At 47.9% G+C, this 18,090-nt stretch overlaps 1 pseudogene across 1 annotated transcript in view; it reads left to right on the forward strand.

The window, feature by feature from the left end:
• LOC147110808 (cAMP-dependent protein kinase type I-beta regulatory subunit-like) overlaps positions 1–18,090 on the forward strand; it is a 233,366-nt pseudogene that overhangs the window by 179,245 nt on the left and 36,031 nt on the right. The window contains exon 9 of the transcript XR_015079886.1: positions 9,416–9,537. The product of XR_015079886.1 is annotated as a cAMP-dependent protein kinase type I-beta regulatory subunit-like (transcript). The remainder of the gene's footprint in view (positions 1–9,415; positions 9,538–18,090) is intronic.

Here is an 18,090-nt window from a genome sequence, read left to right on the forward strand (position 1 = left end):
CGAGGTCCAACAAAAAACTCGCGACCTAAAGAACAGATGGTGGGTGGAGAAAGCGCAGGAGATCCAGCAGCTAGCCGACAACCACGACATGCGTGGATTCTTTAGCGCAGTCAAGACCATCTACGGCCCAAGCACTCAAGGCCCTTCCCCACTGCGGGCCAAGAACGGAGAGGTACTCATCAAGGACAGGGAAGCAGTCAGTGCCCGCTGGAAGAAACACTTCGAAGATCTCCTTAACCACGACTCTGTCTTCGACACGAGTGTCCTCAACTCCATCCCACAGCATGCTACCCGCCACCATCTCAGCACAACCCCAGCCCGGCATCAGGTTGAAAAGGCCATCTGACAACTGAAGAACAACAAGGCCTCAGGAGCAGATGGCACCCCCGCCGAGGCACTAAAGCATGGCAGAGAAGCACTACTGGTGCGAATTCATGAACTCATTTCTCTTATCTGGAAGGAGGAGAGCAGGCCAGGGGATCTCAGAGTAATTGTGACCATCTTCAAGAAAGGTGACAAGTCCGATTGCGGTAATTACAGAGGAGTTTCCCTGCTATCTGCTACAGGGAAAGTCATCGCAAGAATCCTCCTCAATCGCCTTCTCCCAGTGGCCGAAGAGCTCCTCCCAGAGTCGCAATGTGGATTCCGCCCACTAAGGGGCACAATGGACATGATCTTCACCGCACATCAATTACAAGAGAAATGCAGGGAACAGCACCAACCACTGTACATGGCCTTCTTTGATCTCACAAAGGCCTTCGACACTGTCAACCGTGAGGGATTATGGAGTGTCCTCCTCAAAATCGGTTGCCTTCAAAAGTTTGTCACTATCCTCCGCCTGCTTCACGACGACATGCAAGCCATGATCCTGACCAACGGTTCCACCGCAGGCCCAATTCACGTACGAACCGGGGTCAAGCATGGCTGTGTCATCGCACCAACGCTCTTCTCGATCTTCCTTACTGCAATGCTCCATCTCACCCTCAGTAAGCTCCCCACTGGAGTGGAGCTAATTTACAGAACAAATGGGAAACTGTTCAACCTCCGTCGCCTCCAGTCCAGATCCAAGGTCGTCCCATCCTCTGTCGTCGAATTACAGTATGCAGACAATGCTTGCGTCTGCGCTCACTCGGAGGTCGAACTCCAAACCATCCTCAACACCTTCACCGAAGCATACTGTGATAAAAATGATAACTTCCGGGAAGTTATGTCATCACTTCCTGTGAACTATGAACTATGAACTGTGTACATACCTCACTTCCTGTCATATGTCACTTCCTGTTGGACTGGTATAAATACTGGTCTGTTCAGTATTGTAAGAGGCTTCTACCAGAGGCATGGTAAAGACCTCTCTTGTGTATATAGTGTGTTTATAAGTTACTTAAAGCTTACTTTAAAGTTACTTGATGGTAAGTCTCCTTTTTCTTACATCAATTTAAGTAACTTAGTATTTACACTGACAAATACTAGACCTTCAGACAAACTCGGAAGTTAAGGATCCAGGGAACCACCCATCATGGAGAAAATCCTTAGACCTATTCGTCTGGACTTGGACCCGAATACACCAGCAGCTGGCAGGGTATGGAAGCATTGGTATCGTACTTTTGAGAATTTTCTGGATGAATGTAAAGCGGATGCTCCTGCTAAATTGAAGATACTTGTCAATTATGTGACCCCAAAAGTGTTCGAATATGTTGATGAATGGGATAATTACGAAGAGGTGATTCGGGCACTTAAGAAACTGTATGCGAAGACCCCAAATGAGGTCTATGCTAGACATCTACTGGCCACAGCCCGACAAGGGCCAGGGGAATCAATTGACGAATTCCTGCAAGAACTTCGCAGGCTCAGCGTAGATTGTAACTTTCAGGCAGCCTCAGCTGAGCTGTACCGCCAAGAAATGATTCGTGATGCTTTCATCTGCGGGATTGCCTCTCCATTTATACGCCAGCGTCTACTAGAAAGTAAAACACCTGAGCTACAAAAAGCTTTTGACCTGGCTTGTTCACTGGATTTGGCAAAGAGAAATGCAGACCTCTATCAGCTGCCCAGATCTCGATCTGCTGCTGTAGCTGCAACCAGACAATTCAAGCGGTCTCAGGTGAACCCTATCATGGGGGAATCTAATTCTGATCATTCTGATGAAGAAGAGGAGGACGACCCCACTTTAGCAGCCTCTTGGCAATCTAGGAAGGAATGCTTCTTTTGTGGAGATGCTTTTCACCCTAGGAAAACCTGCCCTGCTCGCAATGCAATCTGCAGTTATTGCGGGAAAAAAGGACACTTTGCTAAAGTTTGCCTATCAAGGGCCTCTACGAGGGCCAATCCAGCTAAGGCCTACCGAACTGCCCCAATTAGGGCCTATCAAGATGCTCCAGCTAGGACCTATCAAGCTTCCTCTCGAGCTCTCTCCCGAAGAAGCACACCGAGAGTTTTAGCCACTCTCTGTGCAACGACACCAATTACAGCTGCTTGCCCACAGAACCTGTCTCATGCAGCCACAAAAATTTCAATTAAAGGGCATACCTTAGATGCCTTAATTGACTCAGGAAGTACTGATAGTTTCATTAAGGAACAGATTGTTGCGAAATTGAAACTACATGTCTTCCCATCGGACCAGGCAATTGCGATGGCCCAGTCATCACTTAATACCAGAATCTCTGGCTTTTGTGTTGTTGATATGACACTTCATGGTCGTATGTATCCCTCCACCCGACTTTCGGTGCTCAAGGACTTATGTAGTGATCTCCTCTTAGGGCTGGACTTCCAAAAACAGCATAAGAAACTCACCATTGAGTTTGGTGGATCCAAACCCGGACTTACTATTTCTAATATACCGTCTAAATTACCATTTTGTGCATTGTCAGCAGCTTCACTTGATGAACCCTCATTATTTGCCAGTATTCCGCCTCAATGCCAACCGATAATAACGAAATCGCGGCGCTTTAATCAGGAAGACCAATCTTTTATTGCGGCTGAAATTTCTCGACTTCTAGCAGAGGATATCATTGAACCATGTTCGTCGCCCTGGCGGGCTCAAGTCGTCATTGTCAAGAACCCTCTAAAACCTCACAAACAGCGACTATGCATCGATTATTCGCAAACCATCAATCAATATACCGACTTGGACGCCTACCCATTGCCACGCATTGATGATATGGTTAATAAACTGGCCGATTACAAAGTGTTCTCAACTTACGATTTAAAAAGTGCCTATCATCAGTTACCCTTGAAGGTCTCAGATAAGCAGTACACAGCCTTTGAGGCTAATGGACGGCTGTACCAATTTTGTCGCCTCCCATTCGGGGTTACTAATGGAGTGGCTGTCTTTCAACGGGCAATGGATGGCCTGGTTAAGCAGGAAAACCTAAGGGACACTTTTCCCTATCTTGATAACATTACCATTGCAGGTCACGATCAACAGGAACACGACTCCAACCTCCAAAAATTTCGGGATGCCCTCCATCGCCGTAATTTGACCCTGAATGAATCCAAATCTGTTGAGTCGCAACCGACCATCAACATCCTTGGCTACTGCGTAGGCAATGGTATCATTAAGCCAGACCCAGAAAGACTTCGCCCGCTCCAAGAGCTCCCGTCACCTAAGAATCCGGCTTCTTTATGTCGGGCTCTCGGTCTGTTTGCATACTACGCAAAATGGATTCCTCATTTTTCGGACAAAATCCAACCCTTGCTGCATGATAGATCATTTCCACTGGGAACAGCAGCTGTTGCAGCCTTTAACCTTCTCAAAAAACAGTTGGAGAAAGCGGCTCTTCACTCCATTGATGAGAATCTCCCTTTCGTGGTTGAATGTGATGCCTCGGAGGTGGCGATCTCGGCTACTCTGAATCAGGAAGGTCGTCCTGCAGCATTTATGTCCAGGACCTTACAAGGTGCCGAGCTACATTATCCTCCGGTTGAGAAAGAAGCCACAGCCATCATAGAGGCAGTACGGAAGTGGAACCATTTTCTAGCTCGCCAGCACTTTACATTGATCACGGACCAACGATCAGTCGCCTTCATGCTCGATAATCGAAAACGAACCAAAATTAAGAATAATAAAATACAACTTTGGAGGATGGAACTGGCCTCTTTTGGTTATACCATTCTCTATCGGCCTGGCAAGGAGAATGTGGCCCCGGACACCCTCACACGGGCATTCTGCTCCACTATGCCATCCTCCACTCTCATGGATGTCCACAATGGTTTGTGTCATCCTGGCGTTACGCGCATGCTACATTTCGTACGATCACGGAATCTCCCTTTTTCCACTGGAGATGTAAAGAAAATATGCTCAGAATGCCGGCTTTGTGCGGAATTAAAACCTCAGTTCTTCCGCCCCTCAGATGGTATACTCATACATGCAACCCAACCGATGCAACGACTTAGCATCGATTTTAAGGGCCCAGTGCCCTCTTCAACTCGGAACACATATTTGCTCACCATGATCGACGAATATTCACGTTTTCCATTTGCCTTCCCCTGCTCCAATATGCTGGCGTCCACAGTAATCTGCTGCCTTGAGCAGGTATTTTCTCTCTGTGGCATGCCGGCTTATATTCACTCAGATCGGGGTCCATCCTTTATGTCAAGGGAACTCAAGGACTACCTCTCAGAACGGGGAATTGCTACAAGCAAAACAACACCATACCATCCCATCGGAAATGGGCAGGTAGAGAGGTACAACGGTATCATCTGGAATTCCGTACGTCTCGCTTTAAGATCTCGGGGCCTACCAGACCAGCAATGGGAAACAGTGCTTCCGGATGCATTGCACTCTATACGGTCCCTGCTTTCTACAGCCACAAATACTACACCTCATGAGCGGTTCTTTGGATTCCAGCGTCGCTCATCTCATGGGACATCACTCCCATCATGGCTAACTACTCCTGGACCTGTATTACTCCGAAGATACGTTCGGACGTCTAAAAATGACCCTCTTGTAGACGAGGTCGAACTAAACGATGCCAACCCCACCTATGCAAACATACGATATTCCGACGGCCGAGAATCTACCGTATCATTACGGGGTCTGGCTCCCTGCCCACCAGGACCTAGTGGGACATCGGGTGATGGCATTTCACCAGGAAACTCTTGGGACCTATCGGGTACCCCTCTCCAGGATCCTGATCGGACACCAACTAGCTTGGTGCCGGTAGAACCCCGTGCTCAAGGTTGCGACCCTCCCAGTACCGCGCATGAAAGTACTGATCCACCACAGACCAGCTCTGCACCTCCCTCTGAACAGAGGCAGTCCGACTTTGAACCTATTGGGGCTCGTACTCGAAGCCATGATCTCCCCGACCCTTCACAGGGCAATCCAGGCCACACAGACTCTGACCAATGGCCAACCGCATGTAAGCGGACCAGCGACCCTCTACGACGGGAATCCAAACGGGTGCGACTCTTCCTTGTTCGGCGGCTGCGGACCAAAAGGTAGACCACAGCCTCCTAATCCTGCAGGAGGGAAGAATGTGATAAAAATGATAACTTCCGGGAAGTTATGTCATCACTTCCTGTGAACTATGAACTATGAACTGTGTATATACCTCACTTCCTGTCATATGTCACTTCCTGTTGGACTGGTATAAATACTGGTCTGTTCAGTATTGTAAGAGGCTTCTACCAGAGGCATGGTAAAGACCTCTCTTGTGTATATAGTGTGTTTATAAGTTACTTAAAGCTTACTTTAAAGTTACTTGATGGTAAGTCTCCTTTTTCTTACATCACATACGAGAGCATGGGCCTTACACTAAACATCCGTAAGACAAAGGTCCTCTACCAACCTGCCCCCGCCACACAGTGCTGCACCCCCTATTATCAAAATCCACGACAAGGCCTTGGACAACGTGGACCACTTTCCATACCTCGGGAGCCTACTGTCAACAAGGGCAGACGTCGACAACGAAGTCCAGCACCGCCTTCAGTGTGCCAGTGCAGCCTTCGGTCGCCTGAGGAAGAGAGTGTTTGAAGACCAGGACCTCAAACCCGGCACTAAGCTCATGGTCTGCAGGGCAGCAGTGATACCTGCCCTGCTGTATGCCTCAGAGACATGGACCATGTACAGCAGGCACCTCAAAGCACTGGAGAGGTACCACCAACGCTGCCTCCGCAAGATCCTGCAAGTCTATTGGCAGGATAGGCGCACCAATGTCAGTGTTCTTGCTCAGGCCAACATCCCCAGCATTGAAGCTTTGCCCATGCTCAATCAGCTCCGAGACTCCCAAAAAAAGCGCTCTACTTGGAGCTCCAGCACGGCAAGAGAGCCCCAGGTGGGCAGAGGAAACGCTTCAAGGACACCCTCAAAGCCTCCTTGCAAAAGTGTAACATCCCCACCGACACCTGGGAATCCCTGGCCCAAGACCGCACAAAGTGGAGGAGAAGCATCCGGAAGGCGCTGAACACCTCGAGTCTCTTCGCTGGGAGCAAGTGGAAGCCAAGCGCAAGGAGCACATGTCATCCCAAACACCCCACCCACCCGCCCCTTCAACCACTGTCTGCCCCACTTGTGACAGAGACTTAGGTCCCTCATTGGACTCATCAGTCACCTGCCAACTCATTTTTAATGTGGAAGCAAGTCCTCCTCAGTTCCAAGGGACTGCCTAAGAAGAGAAGAAGTTGGGGCCTCAGCTATTTACAATCTATATTAATGACCCAGATGAAGGGATTGAGGGTAATGTATCCAAGTTTGTTGATGATACAAAACTATGTGGGAGAGTAAGCTGTGAGGAGAACACAAAGGGCTGGATTTTACCAGCCCTGAGGAGGCGGGTTTGGAGGCAGAACTGCTGGGAATGTCAAAACAAATGGGAGCAGGTCCCGAACCCACTCCCAACCTGCCTACAAACTATCTTCCCGGGAGTCGGGTCCCGACTCCTAGCAGCGGGAAGAGGATTATAGCCACTTAACTGCCTGTTAACAGGTAGTTAACTGGCAGTTAAGAGGCTTTTTCCAATTTTTAGACTTCTGCTGCGGGCTTCCTGACATCAGGGAACCCCGCCAGGGTAAGTGAGGCGTGCTGTGGGTCTGTTGTTATGTTGCTGCATAGATCACAGCTGCAGAAGTGGTGTGAATGATGCACTGGGACACTGGTGAGTATCAGAGGTAAGGAAATGTTGGGAAAGTCATTTTTAATGCGCTTAGATTTTTCTGTAGGTGACGAGCTTTGAAGTGTTTGTGTGGCCTCACCTCAGTGGGAGAAGTGACAGATCGCTTCTGTACCCTCACCTGCAGCTGCCATCTGTTTCATCCTATGGAGAGTCACTGGAGAGCCTGGGTGCAAGGGCTCAGCTGTGTACAGTGATTGTCAGTGTTTGACAGCACCAAAATGCTGTCAAAAACTGTCATCATCTGTCAAAAATTTATGGTTCATGTGCCATTAAGAAAACCGGCAGATGAAGCATCATCAACTGACGTCATCTGACACCGACCGGCTTTCCCTTAATTGGCCAGCAAGCCTGCAGGGCGGGCTTAACAAGGCCAATCAGGGGAAAAGAGCGTCCGTGTGTTGGACGACGCTGGGAGCGGGACTGGAACTCGGAAGGCAGCAGTCCTGCCCCTAACACGTCTCAGTGAGTAAAATCCAGCCCAAAGAGTCTGCAAAGGGATATCAGTAGACTAAGTGAGTGGGCAGCAAGGTGGCAGATGGAGTATAATGTAGGGAAATGTGAGTTTATTCACTTCGGTGGAAAGAATAGAAAAACAGAATCTTTTTTAAATGGTGAAAAACTTTCAAATGTTGGTGTTCCGAGAGATTTGGGTGTCCTCGTGAAAGCAACACAGAATGCTAGCATGCAGGTACAGCAAACAATAAGGAAGGCAAGTGGCATGTTGGCCTTTATTGCAAGGGGGTTGGAGTATAAGAGTAAGGAAGTCTTGCTACAATTGTACAGGGCTTTGGTGAGACCACAACTGGAGTACTGTGCACAGTTTTGGTTTCCTTATCTAAGGAAGGATATACTTGCCTTGGAGGCGGTGCAACGGAGGTTCACTCGATTGATTCCTGGGATGAGAGGGCTTTCCTATGATGAGAGATTGTGTAGAATGGGCCTATACTCCCTGGAGTTTAGAAGAATGAGAGGTGATCTCATTGAAACATACAAGATTCTGAAGGGGATTCACAGGGTAGATACTGAGAGGTTGTTTTCCCTGGCTGGAGTGTCTAGAACTAGGGGACATAGTCTCACGATAAGGGGTAGGCCAATTAAGACTGAGATGAGGAAGAATTTCTTCGCTCAGAGGGATGTGAATCTTTGGAATTCTTTGCCCCAGAGGGCTGTGAATGCTGAGTCTTTGAGTATATTCAAGGCTGAGATAGATAGATTTTTGGACTCTAGGGGAATCAAGGGATATGGAGATCGGGCGGGAAAGTGGAGTTGAGGTCGATGATCAGCCATGATCTTATTGAATGGCGGAGCAGGCTCGAGGGGCCGTATGGCCTACTCCTGCTCTTACTTCTTATGTTCTTATGTTCCCCTCCAAGTTACACACAGCTTGGAAATATATTGCCGATCCTTCATCGTCGCTGGGTCAAAATCCTGGAACTCCCTCCCTAACAGCACTATGGGAGTACCTTTACCACACGGGCTGCAGCGGGTCAAGAAGGCGGCCCATCACCACCTTCTGAAGGGCAATTAGGGATGGGCAATAAATGCTGGCCTTGCCAGCGGCGCCCACGTCCCAGGAACTAATTAAAAAAATAGGTGCTGTACAGCGGGTACTTAATGTTTTCAAGGAGCTAGATTTTCCTATGGTACTCCATTCTGAATGATCATAAGCACTGTTTCATGGTCTGAAAAGAAGTCCTGACAGCATTGCCCTGCATCAGGAGGCTGTAGTGCAACCTGTTGATTTAAGTTACGTGTTTGATGGCGACAATGATCATGATAGTGTCAATGTTAGTTAGTATCTCTCTCCCTACCTTTAAAGGCCTTTTCAATACCTACCTCTTTGACTCTGCTTTTGGCCACCTTCCCTTTTTTCTCCCTCTTCCTCCTCAAGTTACTCTGACGCCTTTGTAAAGTATCTTGGATGTTTTGTTATGTGAAAGACACGATTAAAGGCGTTGTTGCTGTCATCAGCATCTTACCTCCACCAAAGTTTTCCAGCAGCAGATTTGTTTGCTCTTATTTCAAGAACAGTGACCATAGAGCCCAAACTATTAATGGTCTATCCTTCTGGGAAAATGGGTTCCTGTATATTTTCCCATTATTTCTCCTTAAATTGCAGAAAAGCTAAGAGAGCAAAGAAGATTCTTGTTACCCCATGGTTCCTGGAATTGTAGCAAATGCATATGAAACAAATGTAAAATGACAAAAACCTGCAATGAATGAACATAAGAAACATTATCCACAAGATACATTAACCGTTAACCTATATTCGATGATGAGTTGTTTTTTTTTGCAATTTGTAGAATCACTGGACAAATGGAAGCGTTTGACGGTGGCTGATGCACTGGAACCTGTCCAGTTTGAAGATGGGGAGAAAATTGTGGTCCAGGGTGAACCAGGCGATGACTTCTTCATTATCACAGAGGTAGGATGAGCTGCACAAAACATATATTGCACCTGTTGCTTCAATGGCAACCAAAGTTATGAAGCAACTTTTTGTTCCACAAATAGTGTCAGTTCATTCTGAAGCTATCAATGCAAACTATTTTAGCAAGAAAATTTCTTATCTTGTTTTCCTAAAGCCTTGTTTATATTTGCTGCTTCTGACTAAAATGAAGCACTTCATTTTGAATTTGATACTCTTAATTATAATGATGAGGCCCTTATTGCATTAAAAAATCTCAGTGAGCTACGTACTTACAAAGTCATCTATTTAATTTCATTGTTTTCTACATGCATACATTGCTATGCCACATGCGTACGTCCTAATCTTACATTGCTATGGTAATGTGGAGGCCAATTTCAAATTAGTTCTGCGTACTTGGGGCTTTTTTTCCATTAGAATTGAGAAGGTTAACGGGTGATCTGATGGAGGTCTTGAAGATTATGAAGGGTAATGATAAGGTAAATAGTGATTTAATTGTTTTTAACTCCCGCATCGTTACCTCTGGTGTCAGCCAAGGATCGATCCTTGGCCCTGTCCTATTTCTCATCTACATGCTGCCCCTTGATGACATCATCCGAAAACACAGCGTCAGTTTCCACATGTATGCTGACAACACCCAGCTCTACCTCACCACCACTTCTCAAGACCCCGCCATGGTCTCTAAATTGTCAGACTGCTTGTTCGACATCCAGTTCTGGATGAGCAGAAATTTTCTCCAATTAAATATTGGGAAGACTGAAGCCATTGTCTTTGGTCCCCGCCACAAACTCCATTCCCTAGCCACTTCCTCCATCCCTCTCCTTAACATTTGTCACACTGTTCGCAAACTTGGTATCATATTTGACCACATATCTGCGGCATAACTAAGACCATCTATTTCCACCTCCGTAATATCGCCTGTCTCCGCCTTTGCCTCAGCTCATCCGCTGCTGAAACCATGCCTTTGTTACCTCTGGACTTGACTATTCCAACACACTCGTGGCTGGCCTCCCACGTTCTACCCTACGTAAACTTGAGGTGATCCAAAATCCGGCTGCCCGTGTTCTAACTCGCACCAAGTCCCGTTCACCCGTCACCCCTTTGCTCACTGATCTACATTGGCTCCCAGTTAAGCAACACCTTGATTTCAAAATTCTCATCCATGTTTTCAAATCTCTCCATGGACGCGCTCCCTCCCTATCTCTGTAATCTCCTCCAGCCCACAACCCCCCGAGATATCTGCGCTCCTCTAATTCTGCCATCTTCAGCATCCCTGATTATAATCGCTCAACCATTGGTGGCCGTGCCTTCTGTTGCCTAGGCCCTAAGCTCTGGAATTCCCTCCCTAAACCTCTCCGCTTCTCTACCTCTCTTTCCTCCTTTAAGACGCTCCTTAAAACCTACCTCTTTGACCAAGCTTTTGGTCATCTGCCCTAATTTCTCCTTATGTGGTTCGGTGTCAATTTTTTTGTCTTCTAATACTCCTGTGAAGTGCCTTGGGACGTTTTACTATGTTAAAGGCACTATATAAATACAACTTGTTGTTATTAACTGGACGGCAAGATGGTGATGAGAGGGCACAAACTTAAGATAATCACTAAAGAAATTAAAGGAGAGCTACAAAATATTGTTTGCACAGAGGGTGGTAGGAAAGTGGAATTCTCAGCCGCAAATTGTTGTTAAAGCTGAGTCCATAAATTTTTTTTAGATGAGGATTAGGTAAGTGCTTGAAAAAGAGAAATGATTAATGGTTATGGGAAACAAGCGGGAGAATGGGATTAGACTAAGTGCACATATGAAGAAAAACACTGGTGCAGTCTTGATGAGACGGAATTGGCTGTTTCTGTGTTGTTACAATCTATGGCCGGGATTTTGCTCACCTCGGCGGGTCCGTGATGGGCTATGTTGGTGGTGGGTCATTGCCCTGCTGCTGGCTCCCTCCCGCTGTCTCAAATGAATTTACGTTGATAGGGCTTGTTAAGCCCACCCAGTGCGTTTCCCAGCCCAATTAGAGGAAGCGGGTCTGGTGACGTCATTCATGACACGTCATCAGCCGGTTTCCTTAAAGGGACCATGGCCAACTTTCTTTTGACATTTGTGCTGTCAGTGTTCTATAGCAATGATGTGCTGCAAACACTGACAATCACTGCACAGAGGCAGAGGGCTGCACCCAGGTTTTCCCATGACTCCCTCCATATGCATATGCAGGGAGTCAGAGCACACAGGAAGGTCCTCTTCCCTTCCGATGGATGGAAGAGACCTCCCCAGGAGACCAAAATAGCCTGGTTGCACATTGCACAGGAGGGCTCAAGCAGGGATGTGGTCAGGAGGACCTGGGTGCAGTGGCGCAAACATTTCAATGATCTCATTAGATCACGAAACGATAGGAGAAAGCCACACTCAACCTCATCCTGCTGTGCCTCTCATCACATCCCCATCACTCTGCCTCCCCTACCCTACTCCTGCACATCCTTACTCACACCAACTTACCTTGCACCTCCACCCATCCCTCTCTATCTACATTATCACATCCCCATCTCACTAGCCACCCCTCACACTCACCCTCATCCTAGTGCAATCCTACAAACTAACAACACGCCAAGGTAGGCACTTGGGTGTTTTATCCAATGCTTACATAAAGTTTCTATTCATTTATTTTCAACACTTTCCGGTGTTGTTGTTGGTGCTGCTGGTGTTGGGGCTCATCGTGGTCCGATTCTGAGGACTAAGGTGAGACAGTATAAATGGCTCCCATGCTGATGGAATAGATGGCAGGTGAAGTACAGATGACAGAAGTGATCTGTCAATGGTGAGAGAGGTAATGAGGTGAAACTGGATGGAGACTTGTGGAACGACTTGCAGCATGCTAAATCTGTTGTGGAAATGCAGTGAGGAACAGCTTGTGGCTGAGGGAAGTGATCTCTGTCAGGTGGGAGCTTTTACTGTACATTTGAAGCTGTCAAGTAATCAGCTGGAGCAATGGCCACTGAACTCCCGCCTCAGGTTGACAGACGTGGTCACCGAACAGCGTGGTTCCCGTGGCCATGAAGTTAAAGTTAAAAACTGGTGCAGATTTGATGGGCCAAATGACCTGTTCCTACGCTGTAACATTCCATAATTCATTACAGCTTTCAACTTGATGGTGCCTATAATAATATTAAGTGGAATACAATATGGAATTCATTTGCCTCAACCATATGTAGTAGAATATTTTGTTGTTTGTCCTGTATGATATCTAATAATAGACTTTTCTGACAAGTATTATAGATACAGGAAACTTAAGAAGCACTTTGGAAATGATGGCAAGGGAAGAAACCGTAACAGTGCTCCAAGTTTACTGTGCAGTTTGTCACGGAGTGCAGCTCGGAACAGTGTTAAGCTGCGAGTTTGTTTCTTCCAGGCTTGGGCAGGGCTAAGCAAGCTCTGTGCTGGAGAGCAGATGAGAGTAGTTAATTAACTGGTCTAATCTGGTTCTGTAACTGCCAGAGAGCTCACTTATTTAAATCTTAGCTGTATAAATAAGGGAGGCTAGAGTGCAGTTTATCACGGAGTGCAGCTCGGAACAGAGTGTTAAGCTGCGAGTTTGGTGAGTGAGGGAGGGGAGGGGAGGGGAGGGGAGGGAGGTGTTCCTTTCTTTTTCTATCTTTGTCAGCTTCCAGGACCTGGTGAGTATTTCTACAGTCCAGTCGCTAAAGTAAAAGTTTAGAGTAAGTAGTGTTTAAAGGGAAGTATTGTCCCTAGTGTATTTAATATTCTTTCATTTAAAGGAAGTAAAGGGAGTAAATTAAGGGTAGGACATGGCAGGGCAGCTCAACAATGTGGAGTGCTCCTCCTGTGCTATGTGGGAAGTCAGGGACACTTTCGGTGTCCAGGGCGATCACATGTCCAGGAAGTGTCTCCAGCTGCAGCTACTCGAAATCTGCGTTTTGGAGCTGGAGCTGCGGCTGGAGTCACTGTGGAGCATCCGCGAAGCTGAGATCTTGATGGACAGCACGTTTAATGAGGTGGTCACACCACAGGTGAAGAGTGCACAGGCAGACAGGAAATGGGTGACCGCCAGACAGAGTAAAAGAACTAGGAAGGTAGTGCAGGAGTCCCCTGGGTCCATCTCCCTCTCCAACAGATTTTCCATTTTGGATACTGCTAGGGGAGATGGTTTCTCAGGGGAATGCAGCAAGAGCCAAGCCTGTGGCACTATGAGTGGCTCAGCTGCACAGGAGGGGAGGAAAAACAGTGGGAGAGCAATAGTGATGGGGGATTCTATCGTAAGGAGAACAGATAGACGTTTCTGTGGCTGCAGACGTGACTCCAGGAATGGTATGTTGCCTCCCTGGTGCCAGGGTCAAGGATGTCACTGAACGGCTGCAGGGCATTCTGAAGAGGGAGGGCGAACAGTCAGAGGTCGTGGTTCACATTGGTACCAACGACATGGGTAGAAAGAGGGATGAGGGCCTGCAACAAGAATTTAGGGAGCTCGGTAGCAGATTCAAAAGCAGGACCTCAAAGGTTGTAATCTCTGGATTACTCCCGGTGCCACATGCTAGTGAGTATAGGAATAGGAGGATAGAGCAGATGAATGCGTGGCTAAAGAGTTGGTGCAGGAGGGAGGGCTTTAGTTTCCTGGATCACTGGGTCTGCTTCTGGGGAAGGTGGGACCTATACAAGTCGGACGGGTTGCACCTGAACTGGAACGGGACCAACATCCTTGCGGGGAGGTTTGCTAGTACTGTTGAGGGGGGTTTAAACTAACTTGGCAGGGGGATGGGATACGGAGTGGAGCTATAGTAGAGGGTGATGCACAGCCAAATATAGAGGAAAAAACAAGTCGGCCTAGAAGGCAGAGCAAATATGTAACGGCACAAGAGAGTATGGCAAGGCTGGATGGCATTTATTTTAATGCAAGGAGTCTCGCAAGTAAGGCAGATGAATTGAAGGTGTTGATGAACACATGGGAGTATGATATTGTTGCTATCACAGAGATATGGTTGAGGGAGGGGCAGGACTGGCAGCTCAATATTCCGGGGTATAGAATCTTCAGGCGAGACAGAGGGGGGTGTAAAAGAGGAGGGGGTGTCACAATATTAATCAAGGAGTCAATTACTGCAGTAAGGAGGGATGATATCTTAGCAGGTTCCTCTAATGAGGCCATATGGGTACAACTTAAAAACAAAAAGGGGGCAAGCACTTTGCTGGGAGTGTACTATAGGCCCCCAAACAGTCAGGGGGAGATAGAGGAACAGATGTGTAGGCAAATCTCAGAGAAGTGTAGAAATAATAGGGTAATAATAGTAGGGGATTTCAACTTCCCCAATATTAACTGGGATAGTCAGAGTGTGAAAGGCTTAGAGGGTGCGGAATTCTTAACGTGCATCCAGGAGAGTTTTTTGAGCCAGCATGTAGAAAGCCCTACAAGAGAGGGGCGGTACTGGACCTAATTCTAGGGAATGTAGCCGGGCAAGTGGTGGAAGTGTCTGTAGGAGAGGATTTTGGTGACAGTGACCATAATTCGGTGAGATTTAAGGTCGTCATGGAAAAGGACAAAGATGGAGCGGGAATAAAGGTTCTAAATTGGGGGATGGCCGATTTTAATATGATAAGGCAGGATCTGGCCAAAGTGGACTGGGATCAACTACTTGTAGGAAAATCCACATCAGAGCAGTGGGAGTCTTTCAGAAAGGAAATAGAGAGAGTACAACGCCAACATGTTTCCGTAAATGTCAAGGGTGGGACCAACAAGCCCAGGGAACCCTGGATGTCAAGGGATATACAAGAATGGATTAGGAAAAAAAGGGAGCCTTTGGGCAGATACAATGGACTAAAAACAGTGGAAGCCCTAGAGGAGTATAGAAAGTGCAGGGGGGTACTTAAAAAAGAAATTAGGAGAGCGAAGAGGGCGCATGAAAAAACACTGGCGGGCAAAATAAAGGTAAATCCCAAGGTGTTTTATAAGTATATTAAGGGCAAGACGATAACCAGGGAAAGAGTAGGGCCCATTAGGGACCAAAGTGGCAATCTGTGTGTCGAGCCGGAAGATGTAGGTGAGGTTTTAAATGAATATTTTGCACCTGTGTTCACTATGGTGAAGGACGATGTAGGCATAGAAATCAGGCAGGGGGATTGTGATATACTGTAGGGGGTGGCGTGTGTGCAGTCAGCTCGCCTCTGACTTGGTTCCCGAGCTGTTTGAATCGCTCCCACACCCCTGGGTTCTAGACACCGGACTTAGGTACAGGCGGTGATACAGAATTGGAGTAGACAACTGGTTTGGTACAAGAAAACTGTATTTTTATTAAAAAGGCACAATAAAATTACAACACTGGAAAAATTACTGGAATAGCTACAGGCATACAAGAGTACACTTAATTGGGGATGGGGAACACACGGCACATCGAGGGAAAAATCACAGTATTACTTCCCTTGCCCTTGTCCCACCCCCAATAGCTAACTAATTGTGCTGTGAGGGGCCAGGGATTATGCTCACCAATAAAGGTTTTTGGACAGGTCGGATCCTGTCGATTAAGCCGGTTGCGGTTTTGGGGTTCGCTCTTGGTGTCCTTTGGGGCCTGCCATCATCACGTGGTCCCAGGGCACGCGGTAGAGTCGTCTGAGTAAAGTACCCTCTTTTCCTCCGTTAGAGATAGGGAGTAAAGTCTTTGTTGGGTATTTTACCTTGCAGAATGGAAACTTCGTGTTTTGTTCTTCTGGTGGTGGTCTGGTCGTCGAAGTTTTTGTTGCGGTTGGGGTTCGGTTGGCGGTCTTCGGTGTTGGCTTGGTCGCGGTGGCCTAGATCATTACCTGTGCAGTGGTAATGATCCGAAGGTATGGTTTACCCGGCCCTTTGTTACCGCGGTGGTCGTCTGCTTCTTTGAGTTTCGAGTATCTCTGGACCTGAGCGTGTGCCTGCTCGTCCCCCAACGCTTCTCCACACTGCCCTTCTCTGCCTTTCGTCGGCCCGCCTTTGTCTGCTTCTTCTTCTACCCCTGCTTCGTTCGTCAGCTTCGTTCGTTTTGGTTACCGGTGGGCCTACAATTATACTACTTCGGAGGTTGTTATCTGTGCGCCAAATCAGGGTTAGTTCTTTGTCCGATTTTTGGCGGGCTCGTTAAAGTGATTATAGTCGTTCACCTTAACTGTTTTTTTTGGGTGGTTGCCCCGTTGTTAAAAGTTCCTTAATGTCTCGGTGTTTGTTATTCATGATGTGAATCGATATCTTCCTGGCTCGGCAGCCAGTTTAAACTGTAAGTGATTATTTATGCAAAGGTTTGATGGGTTCAAGATTAAGGCCTAGAAATTCAGTTGTTAGCGCCAGCCGCTAGCGCCTTAGGAGGAGGAGAAGTGGGGCGTTAAGCGGCTAGCGCCCAGGCGCGGCGCGATCTGCGCCTCTCGCGAACTTCACTCAAGATTTAGCGGCGGCGCAAAACCGCAGCGCCCGCTCAGCTGCGCGCACAGATCCTGACGTCATTTCATGGTGCAACGCCCTTGGTACGCCCCGAACCGGAACTTCAGTGGCGCTGCCCTTCTGTGCGCCTGGCGCCCCCAGCGACTGGTAGAGGGGAACGGTTCCCAGTCGCTGCGGGGCACGGGGGATGCTATTTAAAGGGGACTCCTCCTGCATTATAAGGGGCAGCCATTTTGTGGCAATCCTGTGTGAGAGACGGATATTTGGAGAGAGCTTTCTGGATTGACTCAGCGCTCGCACAGGTACTTCTGGCTTCAGGCCAGAGCTTTGCACTTGGATTTAACTTTCAGTGCCATAGCCTTGAGTCACCACATATAATGGGGGCTGCAATGGGTGGAAACGTTGGCTTACTGCATTGCATTCAAAGGGCTCAGAAACGCCGTGAGAGAGTGCCAGTCATGGCCAGATGGAGAAGAGCCAACAGGCGTCGGCACAGGAGGCCTTACCCACCCAGGGTATACCGCCAGCAGTTCTCATATCTGAACATGTCTGAGGAGCAGTGTGTTCGGAGGCTGCGATTCAGAAGGGAGGTGGTCACTGAGATCTGCCACCTGCTTCGCAGAGATCTGCAGCCACAGCTGAGGAGCAGGACGTCTCTGTCAGTGGCAGTGAAGGTGACGGTGGCTCTTAACTTCTATGCCACCGGCTCCTTCCAATCCGCTACTGGGGACATTGCCAACATCTCCCAGTTCACGGTACATTGCTGCATCCGCCAGGTGACCAATGCCCTTTTCAGAAGGAGACGTCAGTTCATCACCTTCCCCATGACCCTGGACAAGCAGCAAGAGCGTGCAATGGGATTTGGAGGAATAGCGGGCTTCCCCATGGTCCAGGGCGCCATTGACTGCACGCATGTGGCTTTGCGGGCACCTCTAGAGAATGCCGAGGATTACCGCAACCGGAAGTGCTACCATTTGCTCAACGTCCAGTTGGTGTGTAACCACAGGCAGCTCATACTAGCTGTCAATGCCTGCTTTCCAGGCAGCAGCCATGATGCCTTCATCCTACGCCAGACTTCTGTGGCAGACATTTTCGAAGCCCAGGCTCACCCATGAGGATGGCTTCTCGGGGACAAAGGCTATTCTTTGTGCACC

The sequence above is a fragment of the Somniosus microcephalus genome, chromosome 11 (genome assembly GCF_052327205.1).
Source record: "Somniosus microcephalus isolate GS21.2 chromosome 11, FLI_Smic_1.0, whole genome shotgun sequence".
Classification (NCBI taxonomy): Eukaryota; Metazoa; Chordata; class Chondrichthyes; order Squaliformes; family Somniosidae; genus Somniosus; species Somniosus microcephalus.